Here is a 21,679-nt window from a genome sequence, read left to right as displayed (position 1 = left end):
CAGTCACTCGAAGTGGCCTCAACATCGAGATTTCCTCGGTCGGTCTGGGTGTCCGATATGGAAACGCGGGGACATTACCCGACATTGACCACTTACCACTTCAAACCACTTCAAACAGCGCAAGTCGGTTGGATTAGATGGTGTGTCTGTGGACGTCCTTCGCAGAAATTTCAAGGCCCTGAAGAATGTTCTTTTAGCAATTATAAATAACATTATAGCCACACAAGTAATACCGCCTGGCCTCAAGGAAGCGCTTGTAGTTCCTCTTTTCAAAAGCGGACAGGTTAATGTTGTCACAAACTACAGACCCATTTCGATACTTTCTTGAAAAACATATTTTTCACGTAATGCAGAGCTTCGTTGATGCGCACAACATACTGTCGCCCAATCAATACGGATTTCCTTGCGGGAGTGGCTCTAGGTAAGCATTAGATGAATTAACCGATTTCCTTATCTCGAAAGTGCATTCGCTTGTGCATTATTTCTAGCTGTATCAAAAGCTTTTGACTCCGTAAACCATGAAATATTACTTCGTAAACTTCATAGCTATGACTTCCGAGGGTCCTTTCTAACTTCCCATCAGAATTATTTGCACGGTCGAATCCAAGTAGTAGTTTTCGGAAATATTAAAAGCAAAACCTAGACAGTTGACCGCTGGAGTTCCCCAGGGGTCGATTTTAGCTCCCCTTTTATTCAACCTGTACGTTAATGATCTCAGTCAAGCAATTTTTCACTGTCGGGTGTTTCAATACGCAGATGACACGCTTGTATAATATCTCGTCAAACTAATTACCATCAAGCCGTGGCTGAATTACAAACTGACACTGTAAATGTTATCACTTGGTACCAGGGTGTCGAACCGGAACTGAACCCGAACCCGAAACCGGAACCGAACCCGAATTTTCGCCCGGAACCGGAACCGAACCGAACCCATATTTTTTTCGCCGTCTTGGAACTGAACCCGAACCGGAACGATTCAAAGGAACCGTTCCGAACCGGTTCGGGACCCGGTTCAGCCCCACTTTTTTTCCATCCCGGCATAAGTCTTGTTTTCCGACAAAATGATATGATCTATCGCATACACTTACCCACCCGTAGCTGTCTGCGCTGGGAAGTGCGAAAATGGTACCCAGTATATGCGACAGCTAACTTACAGGAGGTCTGGTGCCTGGGAAGAAGCCTAATTAACGCTTCTGTAATGTACTACCGCCAATTCTAAACACTTGTACGTCAGGTTTATGTGAAATCTTGAGTTATTACTCCTCCCTTTTACATATTTGCGTAAATCTTTAATCAAAGTGTTAGGACTGCTCTAACTCAGTAAAGTACTATAGACACGGAACTTTTTCTTGCGTACTTTCTTCTTTCAAACGATGCGTTAGACGTTGGTGTACATGGAGCACCGCGTGGTATTCACCAACACATAATAATTTATGCTTGAATTTCTTCTTGATCCTGTTTCGGTTTCACCAACATAACAATGGCTGTGACGTGTAGTGGAAATTGGGTCACGTGAGGTGCTGTACACGGCAATATAACTGCTGATACGTCGTTCGTTGTAATTATAGGTCTTGAAGTCGGCTGATATAAGGGCTACAGTGAGTCAAAACAACGTATCAGCGTTTGTATTAGTTTTCCCGTGCCTCACGTGACCTAATGTTGAACTCACGTCAAAGCCATCATTTGGTTGATGAGACCGACACAGCATGGGAGAAAAAAATATTTTCTACATTATTTACTTGAAGTAGGCGAATACCACACGGTGATCCATGTATTCTAATATCTATGGCGTCATTTGAAAGGAGACTTCCAGGTAAAGTATGCGAAGTCCTTTTGGCCTAGCATTTGTAACGGTGACGTAATCACCAATTAAAATTGCCACGGCTTTCAAACTTCTCCGCAGCGCACAACGCTAAGTGGGGGACGCATGATGACGTCATCGAACGTATCCGTACATTTTCAACGCATAAACGCCTGCTTTAAAGAAAAAAAAACAACGAAACCGAAGTCAAAGCCTGCTGAACGTTGTTTGGAAGCGTCCAACGAGGCGCGGCAGGGCGTGGTTGACGGCAGCAGTAATTTAAAATCATACCTTCCGTGACATCACACTGAACTTCCCCGCACTCCTTTGTTGCTTTGAGAAGAAGTGCAAAATTTAGTCGTCGATTACGTCACTATTTTAAATGGTAGTGCAAAAAACTTAGTATCCTTTACCTACAGCCTGTATAGATTTGAATCCTTGAGTATCGCGAAATTCTCAAAAGGTGGCACAGTTGCCCTTTAACTTGCACTGACATCGCGCAGCATACGGTGCCTTTTGCGTTTCGCCTCCATCGAAACGTGGCCGTCGGGAACGAGTTCGAACCAAGGTACATCAAATAAGTAACCGAGCGCCCTAACCACTGAGCAACCGCAGTGGGTAGTGCAACATTTACTTTTGTAGGCGCTCATTGTCTTAGACAGCAAGTTCTAAATAAAATCCCTCACGATGAGCCTGTAGGGCAATAAAGAAAAAAAAAATGGCTCAATGGCTGTGGAGCTCGGCTGCTGATTCCAAAAATACAAAAACCAGCGTGCTCTGTCGCGCGTCGAAAATCTCCAGCTGGTCTCCGTTAATCTAGAGCCCTCCACTACACAGTCTGTCATATAGCCCCAATGTCTACTCGACACGTTAGACCTGACATATTACTACTAGTATTACCAAAAGAAGGATGTATAAATTGGTGCAGCTTCTTTTTTTTTTTTTAGAATCCGCATATTCTTGTTTGCGCGCGACGGAAATAAGCAACTAAAGGCGGGTTCATGGCTACGGTGGAGATGTACTAAAAAGGAAAAAATTAAATACCGACTACTCAAAAGGGCAATGCGGAAATACATGTGCTCGCTGGCATGCGATAGTGATTACGCCCAAAAAGATGCTACTGCGATGCAATGTAACTACGATGAAGTGATTTCGTTATGCCGATTGGCTGAAATTGTTCTGCTTCTAAGAAAAAATTTCTGTCAGGCGCCAGCGCGCGGCTCCATCCGCTGTTCTCGCATTACTCGATCTTGAATTCTCTGTCTGGCGACTTATATCTACTTTTCGCAGTCATATTTCCCGTTCTTAGTGTCTGACGCGACAGGCTTATGAGTGTTAGTGTTTTTTTTTCTTAGAACGCTTGGGCGATTGAATACGTTGAGCCTTCACAACAATCTGCCTCGGCTATATCGGGTACAGGTGGGTATTGGGGGGTGGTGAGATGGCTGAAAGTTTTTGAAGGTGCATTTTTACCAGTGAATGCCCTGATGTGTCGTCCACCGGAGTGTGCATCAAGGATGGAGGCTGCACACACGCAGCGCGGTTATTTTTGGGAAAACAGGCTATACTGCTAACGCAGTAAAAAGAACAACTAAAAGTGTATGCATAGTCTTACCTCTGACTCCGAGTGGGATTCGTACTAATGGCGGCGCAACAGAAAACTCTGTTTACAGAGGCTTTAGGCTATTCGGCTATCTTGTAGGCTTCTTTTTATGGTTGTTGCACGGAATATTTGGAACCTCTCTGACCCTCCTCATGCCTTACTTGACCGCGTCGAATTCAGCGATCTCGTCCTAAGGCCTCACGTCACCATAACTCCCTGCGTCCGCCCGCACGTGAAAATTCCAGACGGTGCACACGCCATGAAAGGGGAACCAGTCAGGAGGTTGAACTTTCTCAGCATATTCCTCCTGCGTTAAAGTGCACTGTGTCTGAACAATGACCTCGTGGAACGCGGCGGTTCTGCGTCCTATGAACACGAAGAGTTCGCACGGAATTCAAGAGTTTTTCATCGCAGACATAAATGTTATAATGAAATGTATGATGTCAGTGGGTTTTTTAAGAGACTGCTTAAGTACGTTCTAAAAGAATACAGCATCATGAAAAAAATATCATTTTATTGCTGAAATTGTTTCTCGTTGCTCGCACAGGTTGAAATGCACTGACTACGGCACAAACGCCCCTTTGGCGCGAAGGTAGTACGTCCGAACATGTAAGGTCCATGTCTGAAGGGTGAAAAAGGTTTTTGTGGCCGATGAAAACTAAGTCCAGCCCACTTATAGCGAACCTGACGGTCCCGCAGGTTCCATTCGTTATATCTGATGTTCGTAGCAAGTGGATTCTTCTTACAACAGCCAAAAATACTAAGGCCGCTAAAAGTGGCAATTATTTCTTACAAAGCTGCGTTATGCGTGCCTACTTGTGCAAAGCAGAGCCTGCCGCGGCTCTTTCCAGGCTATCTAGGGCGGTCACTTAATCCTCGTCGAGACCTTGCTGCCAACTATGAAATTTAGGGACGGGTATAACTAATCATGGATGAAGTGTGCATGGCAACTAGTGGCAGGTCGGCCACGTAAATGAGATTCCTGGCAGTAGGAAGAGCTCGCACTTGGTGTTCAACATCTCCGTCAGAGCAGGCACTTCTGCGATTTTGTGGTCCGCAGGAACGTAGTTATCCGAGGAAACATCCGGTCGGCTATGGATCAACGAAGCGTTGCCAGAAATCTGAAATCATCTGGTCACGCGTGTTTTCGAGCTTCTTCTGTCGTTACTGGGCTGATGCAGCGACGAAGTAGTGCAGCGCTTGTGGCGCAGAATGCATCCGTTGCACTGTCAGCTATATGACAATGCCTGCACATTGCAGCGGCGCCTAAGATTGAAACGACTGAGCAGGCTATGCATACCACGTGACCGGGATGGCCAGCAAGGATTTGAAAAATTATCTAATCACTGTTTTTAGTTGATCCGCGAGATTGGTCAGTAGCTTCGCTTTTGACGATGCCCCTGTATCACGCGCACCGCGCTTCTTCTACTCAGGATGCTTTGCCGAGCCGGCGAACGCGTGGGCAATGATTCCCCTCGTTGGCCATCAACGCGGGTTTGGCCGGCGGTTACTTACTATTTCAATATAGAATTATAGCATATCGTTACCGTGTTTACATTAGCATTTACAGTGCTACCGGACGCCGGACTTTCCGGTTAGCGCTGCCCACAGCAGTGCCGCCTTTTAATTCCATTTCTGGGTTGACATGTTCTTTCCGGGGCGGTGTGATGAAGGTTGAGAGGCGCTATTTCATCTGCGTTCTTAGCGGAAGAACGACCTCTACAACCTCGGGGTAGTTCACCACGCCACCTCGTTCGCTATAACCGAGTGGTGTGGCCAGAGTTGTTCGCTGTATCTGCGACGAATTTCCGTTGCCCTTATGCATATTTTCACGGTAGCACCACACTCGCTCGAAATAAGCGAGCGTTCCTTATATCTGTGGCCATTAATATGGGCTCCACTGTACATCCGCTGACTTCTCTTTAATACACTAGTATCAAGAAAGTTTAGGTGACCTCTCCACCTTTTCCGCATTAAAATACCTTTCTCTTAGGAAGCATAAGAGGGTTCTCACGCAGCTTCCACCCTCTCCGTTCGATGACGTTCTACGTCACACCTGCGGTAACTCAGGACGTTCTACGTCCGCCGCTTATGAACATGGGTGGCGCTGATGAACACTCTGAAGGTTAGGTTACTTGTAAACACAAATACCCCCGAAAGCAGAAGAATTGACAGCCGTCGCCGTAGCTCAGAGGTAGAGCACCGGACGCGTAATTCGGAGGTCGTGGGTTCGGATCCCACCGGCGGCAGGTGGTTGTTTTTTCTTCTGCTTTTCTAATCAGTTATCTTTAAACGATAACATATTCAGTAATATTCTAAATTGATCAACACCACAAAATAAATAACTGAAGACAAAAATTAATCCCCTGTGCCCCTTGGTTTCTGTGGCTGTTGGCTTCTGTCATATTTATAACGAGCCCCTCTACCCCTTCCCTTGTTTGCTTAATTTCTCTCTCTAGGTAAGGCTGTAGATGTATGGGTAGAGGAAGTAATGAGCGATTGCAACTTTTGTCATCTGCCTTGTGGAGATGCCGTACACGTAAGTAAAAGCCAAGAGTGAGAAAACAGAATGAATCAGCACTCGCGAACATGTCTAGAAAAAACAGGCAAGCACTTACTCACCTAATAAGCATAGCTGCCAGAAAAGGGTTGCTTGTAGCTTTGGAAAAAAAATCCTTAAACAAGTTGGTGGACAAATAGTACACGCCAGATTAACCCCTCTGTATCACTCTATCAAGGGCGCAAAAAATTCTGTGGACGCAAAGGTTGCCTTTGATAGCGCCCCAGGAAGAGTCCCAAACATTCTATCACGAACAAATTTCTTACTTTACTATAGTGAGAAGCCACGATTAGCTAAGTTTTTGAAGATACTGAGCTATAGGGGCTCAGGATATATAACGTGAGTCACAAAGGCGATGTCGAATAGGTGATTTAAATAAAATATGTTTGGTAAGTTCCTTATGTTAGGGAGAGCCAGTGCTCCCACGAGGCTCTCGTTGGGTGGGGGATGGGCGGTGGTGGGATTCTCGAACATTTTCTTACCATGTAGTAAAAAAGGAGGAGGGACTGGCAAGTCGGTTTCGGTGTGACGGAAAGGTATCTGTCTGTATGTATACGTGCTGATACATGACAGTTTCATTTCTCAGTAGTGCGCGGGAACGTAGCGCGCGCGTGCGGCGGCAATTTTGGGGCCCCGTAAGTACAATTCGTACTTACGGGGCCGTAAGTACACTGCGTACTTAAGGGGCCGTAAGTACACTGCGTACGAGACCTATTACTCGCGCTACGGGCTCTCCCAAACTGCTCAAGCAGGCGGGTCTTGTAGGTGCAAAATGTATCTGCTTTTCGTCCTACACCTCATAAGGTGGATTATAGCGTATACACACAGCCGATTTTGATTTATTTCGAGTTCATTTTGTTTTGCGGCTCTTACCGTAAATTCGTCTTTTTTCTGCGGACAATAAATAAAATGGGTAAAATAACGCAGTAAACCGGACAAAAGGAAGAAAGGACATGACACGAGCGCTGACTAACAACTGGTTATTTTATTCTAGAAAAAGTATATAAAGGCGCAGGGCACAGGAAACAACCCCCCCCCCCAAAAAAAAAAGAAAAAAAAACAGAACAAAGGTTAAAACTTAAAAACCATACTGCGCATGCACATCACAGTCGAGTCGTGACGTCTTTTTCAACGAAATTCGAAGAGTATCTTCGATAGTAGACGGCACTCCCCTATCTCCTGGACCTCACACAATGCCAAGAAAGCCTGACTCCTTAACTACCAAACTGATAGATGGTGTAGCAACACGCTCATCTGCTTCCCCACTTAGAAAAACAAGTCTCCTGTTTAATCACTCTGATCGAATTTTTAGGGAGATGGTGGAAGCCTTTATGATCAGGAAGGATGCAGATGATTCACTTGCCGCATAGCGCTAAAAAGACACGGACACACAAAGAGACACACAGGACGGGCGCTAGCGCCCGTCCTGTGTCTCTTTTGTGTCCTTGTCTTTTTAGCGCTATGTGGCAAGTGAACCATCACCAACTCGCCCAAGCTTCTACTCTGACTATACTGATGCAGATGAGCGTTTTGCTTCACCATACATCAATTTCGTAGATAAGGAGCCAGGCTTTCGTGGCAACTGTATAAGGTCAAGGAGATAGGGGAGTGCCGTCTACTATGGAATAAAGTCTTCGAATTTCATTGAAAAAGATGTCATGACTCGACTACGATGTGCATGCGCAGGATGTTTTTTAGTTTTAATTTTTGCTCTTCTGTTTTCTGGATTGTTCACTGAGTTCTGCGCCTTCATATACTTTTCCGAGAATGTAATAACCAGTTGTTAGTCGGCGTCTGTGTCGTCTCCAGACTTCCGTTAGTCCTGTTTCCTGCGCTGCTTAAGCAACCGTTACCAACTAGCCCAGTTTTATGTTCTCGTAAACAAATCTTTGCATTTTTTATTTTGTATAGCGATGTGCAAGAAAAAAGAAAATGCATATCACTGAAACCCTTCTGCGTTCTATTCTTTTTTTGTCCTGAACCCGTTTGAACCCGTTTGAACCGGTTCGAGACGGTCCGAACCGGTTCGAACCGGAACGGAATGGCCCTCTGGAGCCGAACCCGGAACTGAACCCGAAAGGCGTGAACCCGAACCCGAACCGAACCCGAAAAAATACCGGTTCGACACCCTGCTTGGTACCGTAACAACTTAATTTCTATTAACCAAAATAAAACTAAATTAGCCTGTTTTCACGATCCGCTGAAATCTGTTTCTGTCATCACTCCAGTGTTTCCTCATTCTCCTCTGTGTAACAATTGCTCTTGCTCTCCTATTCCATACCTCTCAAGTGTGAATTATCTCAGTGTCCATTTCGATTCTAACATGTCCTGGAACACTCATTTGGCTAACGTTTGTGAAAGGCTGCGCAAAATAGCCTGCCTGATGTATTATATTAAAGCAATATATATGCCCAATTTACATAAGGAAAACAATAGCAGATGCATTGGCGTACAGTGTGCTGCGATATGGAATCTGTTCTTTTTATTTCTGTTCAGTGTTTTGGCGCAACAAAGTGAATTCTTTACTAAAATCTATAATTCGGGCTGCGATGTATGGTGTGCACATTACTAACAATTCCAATCTTTTTTCATGCTCGCACATGCCTTCGTTCAGGCATGTGCGAGCGTGTATATATCCTTATGTATATATGGGACAATGAGTTCTGCCTCCCGTATGTCCCCGCCAGAGCATTACGCTTTACCACGTGACCGCTTTACCTTGCCCAGAGTACGGACAAGATATGGTAAACGTGTCGTGCCTTTTATGTACCTGATGTGTTGAACGACCTGCCAGATAATGTTTTATCTTTCAGCACTCGGAAAGAAGTGAAATCTGATATCTTTGATTTGTACGTGCAATTTTGTTTCTTTTCTTTTTTCCCTTTTTTTCCTCGTCCTTTCTCACTGCCTTTCCTTTGTTTCATTTTCAGTATTGATTGACTGTGCCGTTCTCTGGCTTGCTCCCTTCTGCCGAGCACTGCCCCACAAGCCCATTGTTGGCTTGGGCAGGCTCGTATTTGTAGAATGTAATTTTTTCAAATAAACAATTTTTATTATTATAATTTTTATTTATATTTTTATTATTACTGTGAGGCTGCCTGATCCTAAGCGTACAAGGATTCGACAAAGGCAGCCGGTCTTTCGCCGCGCTACCCCATCGCTCACTACTCGATTAATCATTACTGCATCCTTCATCACACTTTCGCACATTGATGCCCTGAGGCAGTAAATCTTGTAAAAAAAATGTTGTAACGCAACCATATTTCATGCAACGAAAACAGCCGCCTTGGAACTGTTGGTGTTCCTAAAGTCCCTGTATGAGCTTTTCCAAAAAAAGCTGATCTAGGGACTTTAGGTGTTCCTGGCTCGTATTCATACGTTTTCTATTAAAGTGTCTTTACCATGCAATTGCATTGTGTTAAATATTAGAATTCCTTATTTCTTTTTGCCATGTGTTTATGGTTTTGTACTGCTTTAAATATATGTGCCAGGTGCATCTGTTTTGTAACATGTTTCTGTGCTGTCTTTTAGTGCGGTGTGCTCATCGCACGTAGTTTTCCCTTTTGTATATTTTGTTTTTGCGCCACTTTGTATGCTGCCAAAAAGGGGGGCCGTTGCTCTGTCAAGCTGTTGAAAGACAGCTTTTACTTCGGTCCCCTGCATCATCATGTACAACGTGGTGATCAAATAAACATTATTATTATATTATTATTATATTTTGCAGCTTTGCTGAGCGTGTTACTCGCTTAGCAGAAAGGCCTCAAAAGACAGGAACCGAAACCCAATGGCAAGAACCGAAACAAATCTTCTTCCGAAAAAAGAAAACATTGAATTAAAAAAGTTAAAAAATTTATTTCTTTTAGGCACTACAAGCAACATTATAGTTGATTTTTATTGTAATTTGAAAAAGGTTTTTTACTACTTTATTATGTTCTGCCAAGAAAGGCGCTACAGTCGTGACAGTCGCGCCGCGCCATTTGGCTTTGTTTTTGTTATTTTACTTCAGCGCGCGTCCGGCGTAGGCGGCATGGTGTCAGCAGCGCGCTTTTTGTTCGCGCCGTTGTTTTATAGAGGCTTTGCTTCACATAGTGTGGCACATGTGGCCGGTGTTAACTACAGTAATGTAACTCACACCAGTGTATTATGTTTGGCGGACTCTTCACCGAGCGGTGACTCTGGGATGCAGCTGCTCAGCGCCATGCCAACAGCGTGTTTGTGCGCCCTCACGTAAGCAGTGTTGACTTTCTCGGCGTGTCAGCAGCGCTGGAGGTCTTTCGAATATCACGAGAGCAGTATCTGTTCCCAACATGTTGTTTGCCTAGTCAAGTGGGGCAGGAGGCATGAGAGTGAAAATTTATTGGTGACACCCTGACAAAGCAGGTTAGCAGGGCTCGGAACGATGAGTGCTTTGCTTAGCTGACACGATAAAGGAGGCGCGGAGTATTTGGACGAAAACACAAAAACGTGAATCAGACCATTGCAAAGCAAATAGTGCTATAAATAAACGGTTCCTACAGAAAAGCATGATGCGCATAAAACATGTCTCACGAACAGCATGGTTCATGTTATCATTAGGGCCCGGAAATTTAGGCACTAAAGAACTCCGAAATAGGCAGGCATCTAGGCTCTAAAAAATATTGAAATAGGCGCTATAAAGCAAAAATAGGCGCTTTGAATAATACTCTTTATTCATATGTATACAAGATTTGTAAGTCAAGCACGGAGCGCACGCAAATCCTCAACTGAAGCAATAAAGCGCATTCTCAGGTTTTCGAACTTGAAGCTCCTTAGGTTTTCGCTAAGCATTTTGACATCGCATGAAGTTAGTGGCGCGAACCTAAAACATGAGAGTTGATAAAGGCTTAGGCCTTCAGGTGATGTGACCGTATCGTCTCCGCGTAGAAAGTCTGTGATTTGGGAAATTGTTTCTAGGCAAATATTTTTTTCTACCAATTGCTGCATCTTCGTAGAAGCAGCAGATCACTTTCCCTCCAGTCCCCGAAGTGCTGCTGGTACTTCTGCCTCTACCTTAAAATGATTCATCTATTGAGAGTCCAGCCTTTTCCAACTTTGTCATCCTTTCCGTCAATTTTGAGAAGTTTGCACTATTGTATGTCAGGTCTCTTTCCAAACTCGCCTCTTGCTACACTTCGAGAGAAACAGTTCGTTTCACTGCGTTCAAGTTACAATTCGAGAAGAACGCTCGGCGAGACCCGCCCCTTTGTTGCGTGCATCGGTGCGCGCCTTTCACCGTACTTAGACAGCTGTCTCAAAATTGAAAAACGGCACCGAGGACCAAAGTGCCGGATTTAGGCATATATAGGTAAAAAGTGCGGTTAAATAGGTAGTATTTACAAAAAAATGACAAAAAGGCAGGCAAGTGCAAAAATCCCCCGTTTAGGCATTTATAGGCATGTTTAGGCAAATGCCTAAATTTCCGGGCCCTACTTATCATAGATCTGTTTCTTCTAACCGTGCTGAAGTCGAGTCGTCTCTGCTCTTTCCCAGTACTATCCTTCCCTCCGAAAAAGGTGTGCTGGCGCAGTTTTTGCAGAATAGCTTGCGAGGGAATCTCTGCCTCACACCTTTATTATGTACTTCGCTTACAAAGCCTGTCATTACGCGTTGGTCCGCTTGCCTCGCTATCAGTCGCACAGAGGAGAACGGGATGCTGTGGATTACAAGGAATGCACGTGCTACAAATCTACACTTCCACTATTTTTCTTGCGCTTTTCAGGAGATAATTGTAGTACTTACCCCTTTTTTTTTTTTTGCGTACACAGATTAACTTGTGGAAAGCCGAAAGAACGAGGGCTGCAGCATGTAGCGCCACGACTTTCCTTGTGTCGTTGGATTCTCTCTGCATTTGAGAAATAACGGGTCTGGCCTGTTCGCCTTTCTGCCTCTTTGACCCGGCTTACCTAATAGGCAGAGCTTAAAGCTTTCTTTTAGGTGGGGGTAAAGGGTGTGTGGAGGTGATATCGCAGTTTGCTCTGTTAACTCAAACTTCCCCTCTCTCGAGCAGAACTTATGGTGTTGTCAACATCAAGCGTATTGAAACGCTCAGCTTAATTGGAACTCTATTTAATTCAAACTGTCGGCCCTCTTTTTAAGCTTGAAGGATTGGTATTTGACATGACATGAGTGCGGTATTTATTTATTTGATCTATTTATTCCTGAGAGGCCCCGTTTTGGAGCATTGCATGTCCGTTTCCACTGCTGTTGTTTTGTCTTTTCTGCCAAGAGCGACTTTGCTTCTCTGAAAAACCGTAAAAATACCTCATGCATTCTTCTATTTCACTGCTGTGACCATTGTTGTCCCTTTGAGGCATACATAAAGACCCTGAGATTAGTGAGGCCTTGCCATTCTGAGAGTTCCTTGAAAGCGGTTAGTCAGCTGGTTGGAGCCCGAGTATCACGAGGCAGTATATTTTAAGTCACTTGATGTCAAAGGCCAACATGTAGGATCTTTGGGCCAGTGTTGTGTTGGATGTTATCAAAGACAGTCATTGCTGCTGTTACTGAGCTAGGCATGCAATTATTAAAAAATTTTAATGACCTGATGTAATGTCACCAGTGTTTTCAAAAACAGTATTGGCAAACTTTCTGCTGCACACCGTTTTGGCTCCGCTACCAACAGCATGGTACAGAATCAGCCTTCGAAGAAAACTCATTCACTAAAGTTACCCATGATGCTCTCTCACTCAGCGTCCTGTTGGCGTTGGCAAGCAGTCTGAACAGGCTGACTGCAAATAGAAGATTACCTGTGAGCTCTTCGAACTGTATTCAACAAACAAATGCAGTCAAATCTAGCCTACTGTGTAGGAGCTGTTGTCGCTATGATTCACCTTTCCATTGTGCATATTTTTCTGGGTGTCCAGCAAAAGGCTGGTGTTCCTACTGTGCAGATATAGGACATTTTTCTACTGTGCAGTTGTAATAAAAGCAGTCTGGTTGTAAAAGGAACAGTGCCATGCTAAAAGTCTTAGATGGCAAACGGACCTACACCTCTACATGTCAGACCCATCGCTGTGGCTCAGTGGTTACGGCGCTCGGCTGCTGACCCGGAGGACGTGGGTTCGATCCCGGCCGCGTTGGCCTAATTTCGATGGAGGCGAAATTCTAGAGGCCGGTGTACTGTGCGATGTCAGTGCACGTTAAAGAACCCCAGGTGGTCGAAATTTCCGGAGCCCTTCACTACGGCGTCCCTCTTAGCCTGAGTCGCTTTGGGACGTTTAACCCTAATAAACCAAACCAAACCTCTACATGTCAACAGCCAGGACAGATCACTGATGGAAGGTTTTGCTCATTTTAAGATAGGGCACGCAACTTTTTTTTTGATACTGCTGATACAAGTGCTACAGGATGTCTGCTAAGTGCAAAGCATTACCAAAAATACCTCGCCAGTTTTTGTGCTTTATGTACTACCAGCAAGGAATGAAACGCGAACAACACAACTCAGCCACGCACAGAAAAGTAACATATTCTTCGGAAGGGGAAGCTCTGTACTAGTGGCGAATAATGTCACTTTGAAAGTGCGAAGATTCTTCTACAAACGTGTTAATCGACCTCACTTGCATTTGCTTGCTAGAAATTAATATGTTAATGTATTTGTGTTGCTTCTTCATTTTTCTTGTTCGCGTTTCATTCGTTGCTGTTAGTACACTCCTGTTGCCCTTCCCAACTACTCATGAAAACAGATTGGAGCTGCTGCTCATTTTCATCCTGAAGTCGCTGACGATGAAACCATTGCCATCATGCTTTTCACATTCTGCACAATTTTTCATTGTGCACTAATAGCACTAATAGTGCTTGGTAGTGGAGAAGCTGAAGACATGAATGTAGCGGAACAGTTTCACTACTCTTTTACACAAGACAGTGTATTGAAATACTTGGAAACTGGCGCATCAGAGCATGACATATTATGGATGCGAATTGTTGTGAGACTTTTGTCAAAATCTCAATGAAAGCGTTTTTGCTGGCGTGCTTTACCGGTTGTGTAATCTGCGCCAGTGGGAAAAAGACTTACTGGAAGCTTCAATACCTGTAGTGCAGTTACCTGGTGTAAACTGATCCATTGTGCATGTGCTTGGCGAAAGACGGTTTTGTTGGCAGTTTGCCTGTTCATTGCCATAGTAGATGCTGAAGAGGGGATGCCAGAGTATACGACCCTGCCTTCTGTCCCACCCAGACATAGAAGGCAGGTGGGTGGCGTTGGTGGCTGGTTGTGGTAATTGCTGAACCCAGGGTTTGGAACCCACTAGCCTGTTTGGGCATGTTAATTATCACCACAGACAGCCAGCGTGCCTCCTGAGATGATCTGGCGCATGTGATGTTTGCCAGGGTTTGGTGTCTTGGAAAAATACACCTGAGTAATTTCATGTTTTCTCTCCGTGGTACCTGTGCAGAAGCCTCGACATGTTGCAGTGTGCTGTAGCAGGTGCGGTCACACTCCTTGTGCTCCTGCCACCTCAGGGTACCTATCAGAACTTTCACCTGCCTTAGCTCCTGCCTGGTAGCAGGTAAGCTGGCGTGCTGACTAGTTGATTGCATAATGAGGTTGTGGAAAAGCCGACATCAGTGTGCCAAAAAATATTGGCTCGTATTGCAAAGAGTCCCTCTTAGCAGGGGTGTGAGAATGTCAGTCAGAAAGGGTTTCAGATAGGGAGACAAGTCTTTCAGCGTTTCTTTGCAGCATCCTTGCAGGAGGCATTCAATGAGTTGTCTTAGCAAGAACAAGGTACAAATAGTTAATGGAGGCTATTGATATTGCTAACTTGGAGATAGACATGCAGTTCATTCCCGCGGGCATAAAAAGGAAAAGTACAATGATCGTTTAAAGACTAATGTGAGGAAGGCAGAAGTGGTGTTCAACATTCAAGGCAGTTCAGGATGCACACAGTGAGATAGTAGAAGTAGTGAAGTTGTTCCTCTGACTAGGCCATATGGTGAGCTCATATGGGAATCATGACGAAGAAATTACTGGGAGGGAGAACCAGTCTGGGCCACAGCATGCTTGGCAGGCTTCCTCATGTTATCGGCACTAGGCTGCCATTACCGCACAAAAGAAAAGCATACCAGTTAATCTACCTGTGTGATATTAGAGTGCACCTCAAGAAACCCAAAGTGGTCCGAATTAATCCGCAGTCCTTCACTACATTGTCTCGTCATGCATCTTTGGGATGTTAAACCTTGTACTATACCATACCATACTACCGTATACACTTGTGTAAGGGCTGCACTTTTTTGTCCAAGCTTTGACAGGGTGCGGCCCTTACACAAAAGCTGCACTTCTTACACACATTAGTTTGACTACGGTGAGGCACGGATTATGTGTACCTCGTGATGATCCGCATATTGTGACTAATTAGCTTAAGCCTTGTGGGCCTGTTGCTGTGGTAACACATTACAATTCTGGATGCGACGACCTGCTGCAACCACCCATAATAAAACAAACTGGTAGATCATTTTGTTGTCAAAGTTCACGAATTAAAATTAAGGTAGAGAAATTTGTGCACAGCGATATGCTTTGGCGTTCATCTTTAACCCTTTCAGGCGCTTTGTACACAATTGTGTGTACAGCAAACTCGCAGCTTTTTCTGGGAGTCCGGTGCACGTAGCAGTAATTTCATTGTTTCAGTCGAATTGAGCGCTCTTCTTGTTGCAAATAAGTTGTTTTTTGTACCATGTAGCGAATGCAGTAAGTAATATTTCACATAAGAGTGAGCTATGTACCACTTTGTCTGCTGTTTTTGTGCACACAGATGCGAGTGAAAACATCAATTGTTTTTACTCAATTTCGAGCGTTATGTCCATCTTTGAAACACGAAGTGATTCCACAATCCCAGAACATTTCGATGGTACTGTTTCTAACAAATCTGACAGTTTGTACGGAATTATCCACATCACTGTGAAAACTTACCTGCTGGTCTTTCATGCTCCAAAACTAACGAATTCCCTTTGTCGAGGCCTGAATATACTACTTAAGTGAAAAAAATAACTTATTATAAAACAAAAAATGGCGCCTGAAGGGTTAATGATGGTTTGGCTAATGATTTGGATATGCATTCTGAAGGGTAAGGGGGCCATCACCTCGCCTGCTTTCCTGCTAACTTTGCTGCTGAAAGCTTTGTGCAGTTTAGCGCTACCTTCATTTTATCGTCAGGTTTGGTTATTACATTGTTCGTAGTTTGCTGTGGAATGTGTAGTGGAAGGAAAACTGTACCCACACAAAATGGAAGTTACCTTTGTCGGTTTTTTTTTTGTATCCAAATTTTCGGACTCCAGGTTTGGAGGAAGCTGCCCTTAGACGAGCGCATACGGTAGTTATCCACCAGTACTCAGCTGTGGGGTTGAAGCTTAGTCAAAAAGGCTTGTGCCTCGCCGCGGTGGCTCAGTGGTTACGGCGCTTGGCTGCTGACTCGAAAGACACGTGTCCGATCCCGGCTGTGGCGGCCGAATTTCTTTGGAGGAGAAATTCTAGAGGCCCGTGTACTGTGCGATGCCAGTGCACGTTAAGGAACCCCAGGTGGTCGAAATCTCCGGAGCCCTTCACTGCGGCGTCTCTCATAGCCTGAGTTTCTTCGGGACGTTAAACCCCAATAAACCAAGCCAGTCAAAAAGGCTTGTTATTGTGAGAGCAGCATAGTGAGCTATACTCCGTTTCATGCATAGCAGGCAACGCTGCGGAGGTTGCTGAAGTAGTGTGTCTGCGAAACTGTACTATTCGTCTCAAAACTCCGGTCATTGTTTGGACGAATACAAAGAGCAGTTTAAAGCGATGTAGTAGTATTGAAAAAGACTTTCGAAGCAGTGAAGCGCTCAGTGTTCGGCCTCTCTGGCCACGATTTGCACGGTGTGCGAACTACTTTTTGGGTGTGGATTGAGTAGGGGGTGACTCGCCCTACCAACTGCGTATCATACCGCCACGTTTACTTTTTGCTTCTCGAAGTCTCAACGAGCGGCAGGATGAAAATGTGGCAAGAGGTGAAACGAAGTCCGGGAAGGGCCAGTTATGGCACTTCATATTTGTCGCAACGAAATATGCTTGTGTTCCCTTTGGTTGTATGGCGAACTACTTTTTGCACGCCGACTAACTGCGTGAACAGGCACACTAGCTTTGGCAGCGTTCCCTGCTATGTATGAAACGGAGTATACAGATAACTGACAGGAATAAGGAAACAGCATAAATTAAGGTGGGAAGAGGGGCTAGAAAAAAAAATTTTTTACTGATGTCACAATTATGAAATTTTAGGGTAGTATGTATTTTTTTGTTCTGATTCCAGACATGTCATTTAAATTTTTTGTAGAACGAGTCCTTGTGCAGTTAAGCAATATGTTTTGTAACTTTTTGCCAAGAGCTCTAAAAATTTTTCCTGCAGTGAGCTTGCTAGAATGTGTGCCATTAGTTTCTCTTGACATCAAGCAATGCAGTGAAGGTAAAATTATCATCCTACCTGTCATACAAGTTGAGTTGCACGACTGTGATGTCAGTTAAGAAAAAGGAATATAAATTTTTCTTTCCCTTTGTGAAGTGGCAACTTCAGAAGCATGTAACTCAACATCTATGATATATAGGATAATACTTTTTCCTTATTGCATCGCTTAATGTCAAGAGAAGCCAATGGCATGCATTCTAGCAAGCTCCCTGCACAAAAATTTTGGGAAAGCTCTTGGCAATAAGTTACATTATCATAATATGTAAGTGCGCAAAGACTTTTTCCACATCAAATTAAATTACATAATTTTAATCAGCATACAAACATACATATTCCTTGATATTTTCATAAATGCGACTTCATTAATAACATCTTTGTTATACAGTCAGTAAGCTTCCCCTTTCAGGTGCCATTTTTTGTTTTGACTGAAATCAATTATTTTTTCATTTAACTAGTATAATCAGGCCTCAAGAAATGGAATTTGTTAGCAATTTTTTGTTTTGACTGAAGTGAATTATTTTTTTCACCTAAGTGGTATATTCAGGCCTCAAGAAAGGGAATTTGTTAGTTTTCGAATGGGAAAGACTGCAGGTAAGTTTTTACAATGATGTGGAGAATTCTGTATAAAGTGTCAGATTTGTGAAAAATAGTAATATCGAAATGTGCTAATGTGTCAGGTAAGCACCCTAGGGATCGTGGAATCATTTTGTGTTTCGAAGATTCACATTACGCTCGAAATTGAGCAAAAAACAATCGATGTTCTCACTCCCGGCAAAATCTGTCTGCACAAAAATGGCGGACAAAGTGCTACCTAGCTCACTCTTATGTGAAACATTGTTTACTGCATTCGCTACATGGTACAAGAAAGGCAACTTATTTGCAACTAGAAGGGTGACAATAGGGGATATTCAAAATTCTGCAAGTGCGCTTTTCCGCATAACAATGCTGCCCCCAACAAGATGGCGGACCATGCGTTTCCAGCTGAAACAAAGCAAGAAAGACTGGTTTTTTGTTTGATTCATCCAAAATACGTTTCTTACATTCTATCCACAGCCTTAGCGCCTGTCCTGGAGCCCACGTAGTTCCTTTGTAGTGAAGTCGGCCATCTTGTTAGGGGCAACATTGTTATGCGGGAAAGCGCACTTGCGGAATTTTGAATATCCCCTATTTGACTAAAATAATGAAATCACTGTTAAGTGCTCCAGTTTATCAGAAAAAGCTCTAAGTTCGCCGCTTACGTAATTGTGTACAAAGCGCCTCAAAGGGTGATAGGGGCATTAGGGGGAAGCCTTGCTTTGCCCAGGTTGGGCAGTGCTTGTATTGCGTAGTGAGCAGAATGAGACTCGTGTGAGTATTTCGATAGCAGCTTTGCCACTGCACACCTCTTAGTTCTGAACCTTTAAGGAACATCCTACAAGCGGTGCCATCCAGTGGTGCATTCCATGTCAGGTTTAATGCTCATTAGAAAAACATGAGCATCACACTTGGAACAATTTTGAGTTAATACTGCCTTTATAAAAATCAAGAGGTGAAATTTAGGCTTGGGTGTTGTGACGCTGCTGTTGGACTTGTACTAGGCAGGACTGCCATACTTGCTGCATGCTTGATTTCCCTAGCCACGGCCATTGGGATGCTTCACTGCTTTTTTCTTTCTTTTTTTCCGCGTGTCGAAGAAATGGACTGGTGTGCGATACTTTACAACAACCTCATACTGTGGTGCTCCTCTATTAGCTTTTTGAGGAAAATGCTTCCTTACCACTCCCAGGTCAACACCACTGTCGCTCGGAGTGTTCAACCTGCGGCGGAACGCACGCCCACCTCGTAGCCACCTCTGGCATGGCCACCTGAGCATCCTATCCTTGGTTCGACAGAATGTCGTGGTGCCGTCCCGGTGAATAATTTATCTTGGTCTTTATCTCTCTCTAGTATTATTAGTGTTCAGTTCCTGTAAATCCCTGTGCATTGCGTTGTAATCTCAGTTGTATTCCTTTGCATTGTTAGTAATGAAGTCTTCGAACAGGGGAGCCAAGCTTAGGGGCCCCCTATTTACACTGTGTCCCCATTCACTGTGTCCCCATTCACTGTGTCCCCATTCACTGTGTCCCCATTCACTGTGTCCCCATTCATTTGCCCCATTCAGTGATTTTGGGTTTCTTTAGGCAACGCGTCTTAACACCCTTGCCAAGAGTCAGCGCTAAGACGAAATGATCACTGCCAAAGTTGAGTTCTGTGTTTTTCCAGTTCATTTCTCTCACGTTTTTGCTAAAGGGTGAGGTCTCACTCCCAGTCTGCGGACGCCGAGCACTGGGGGGGTTCTCCTTTCTTGCACGTATAAGCTCCAGGAGCTCTTCGTTGGAGTAACGCAGGGGAATGTCGTAGACGACTCCTTTGCCACAATCTTCCGGCATTGCTGGGTAGGCCTTAACTTCTATTTGCTCTTTACCGTAGAGAACAGAGCGTTGCTGGCCACTATGTTGCTGGTCAAGGATTCTTTGTGAGCATCACATCCAATAGAGGGCACATTTTGCATGCAGTGCAAAATATCAGCGCAGCTGTCCCTTTGAATCTTATGCCAGCTGAGCCACATAGTGAAGGTGTCCTCCAAGGCTTCAACAAATGAAAAAAAGCCGTGTTGAGGGATACAGAAGTCCCCCTTTGTCGCAAAACTGAGTAAATGATGAGAGGGCTGCATCCAAGTTCTCAGCTGATGTCAGCAACTGCTCAAAGCAGTCCTGGCATTTTGTTGGCAATATTTTACGCCGGGCTACACAGCCAGCCAAATAAAATACGAGCCTGGCGTCACTGTTTTGCTGCGGGTAAGAATGATCGCTGCACAGAGATGACGTTTCCAGTACTCTGGAGGCTTCATCTATTCGTCCTGCACCAATAGGTATAATTGTTTTATACCTATAATGAAGTCTGTACCCCCCTGCTGTAATGCCCTGCGGGGCGATGCAGGTAACTAATAAATAAATAAATAAATAAATTAAGTCATCCACTCAGCTGGCTGCCTCAGCTGTTCCTACAAGGGACAGGAGTGCGCCTCCTGAGCGGTTGCCTGTGTCGAGAGCTTTAACTAAATCATTGAAGCTCAGACAGTTAACTGCAGTCAGGAATTGTGCGGATGTCGGATGATCATTGCATGCTGAAAATTGGCGGATTATGCCGAACAACTTCTCTATTGCATCCGGGCTTAGGCGTGAAGTTAGAAGGTATTTGTAACCCACTTTTTCTGTCAGGTACGTCAGAAGCCCCAACGTTGCTTGCAGCATAACCCTCAATCCTTCTGCTGTACTTGATGACAAAAAAACCTGCTTTTGTGGGGTCTGTGACGGCCTCCCATTCGCTGATGTAAAGCAGAGAATCTTTGAGTACCTGCTTCCCTACAGAATTCGGTCTGAGGGCATTGGCTGGGAGTCTTGATGTCATCAGCTTCTGCATGAACGTTATGAAATGTTCTGTCTCCTGCCGATAGTCGCAGGTCTTGTCAATTTGGGTCTTGTAGAAAAAAAGGCCCACGCAGGACTTCGGAACTGAAAAGATGAAAAGCATAATTCACTTTCATCTTTTCGAAATTATTAGGGCTAAGATGAACATCATTAATCTTTGGCATAGCTTTGAGAGTTGTAGCATCATTTGTCCAGTTCATGGGCTCCCTTAACTGCTTTCACATCCACATGGCCTGCTGGAGTCTTGTAGCCTGCCTTTATAAACCCATTTCTTACACATTTCACCAAATGTGGGAGGTCGGAAATAAAAAAACGGGCGCCGGTCAACATTAGAGGGGTGAGGGGCTGATGGCTTGATAGATTTTCCTTTTGCCGATACTCCAAATTGATGCCACATTGCACGGTTCCACGATGCCCCATCAGATGTCACGTAGTCAACTCTTAGTCCAGCATTTTCAGCTAGCATCACCGCTTCCAGAATTATCTTTGAAAACAATGGTGCTTTAACATTTCCCCTAGAGGTGAACACACCAAGAATCTGGTGCCACGAGCCTGACAGTGGCTTAAACATCACCACTAATCCGTGGTCGCATGGGACAGTTTTGTCGGAATCGGGGGTAAAGGGAGCGAGGTCCACAAAGCCTTCAATTATTCCACTGCCTCCTGCAACACCCAAGTTTTCGGCAAGCTTCATCTCATCAATTATAAGCTCCCCATGGCACTCAGAGTCAGTCATTTCTTCTGTCTTCTTGTTAATGCCTGAAAAAAACATGAGAATTGAATCCGAAGCTGCTCTCATATTGCCTCTTGTATTTTTTAAGGCAGCTT

This window comes from Amblyomma mixtum, chromosome 8 (assembly GCF_055824585.1).
Source record: "Amblyomma mixtum isolate Tamu chromosome 8, ASM5582458v1, whole genome shotgun sequence".
NCBI lineage: Eukaryota > Metazoa > Arthropoda > Arachnida > Ixodida > Ixodidae > Amblyomma > Amblyomma mixtum.
This window is presented reverse-complemented; position numbering follows the sequence as displayed.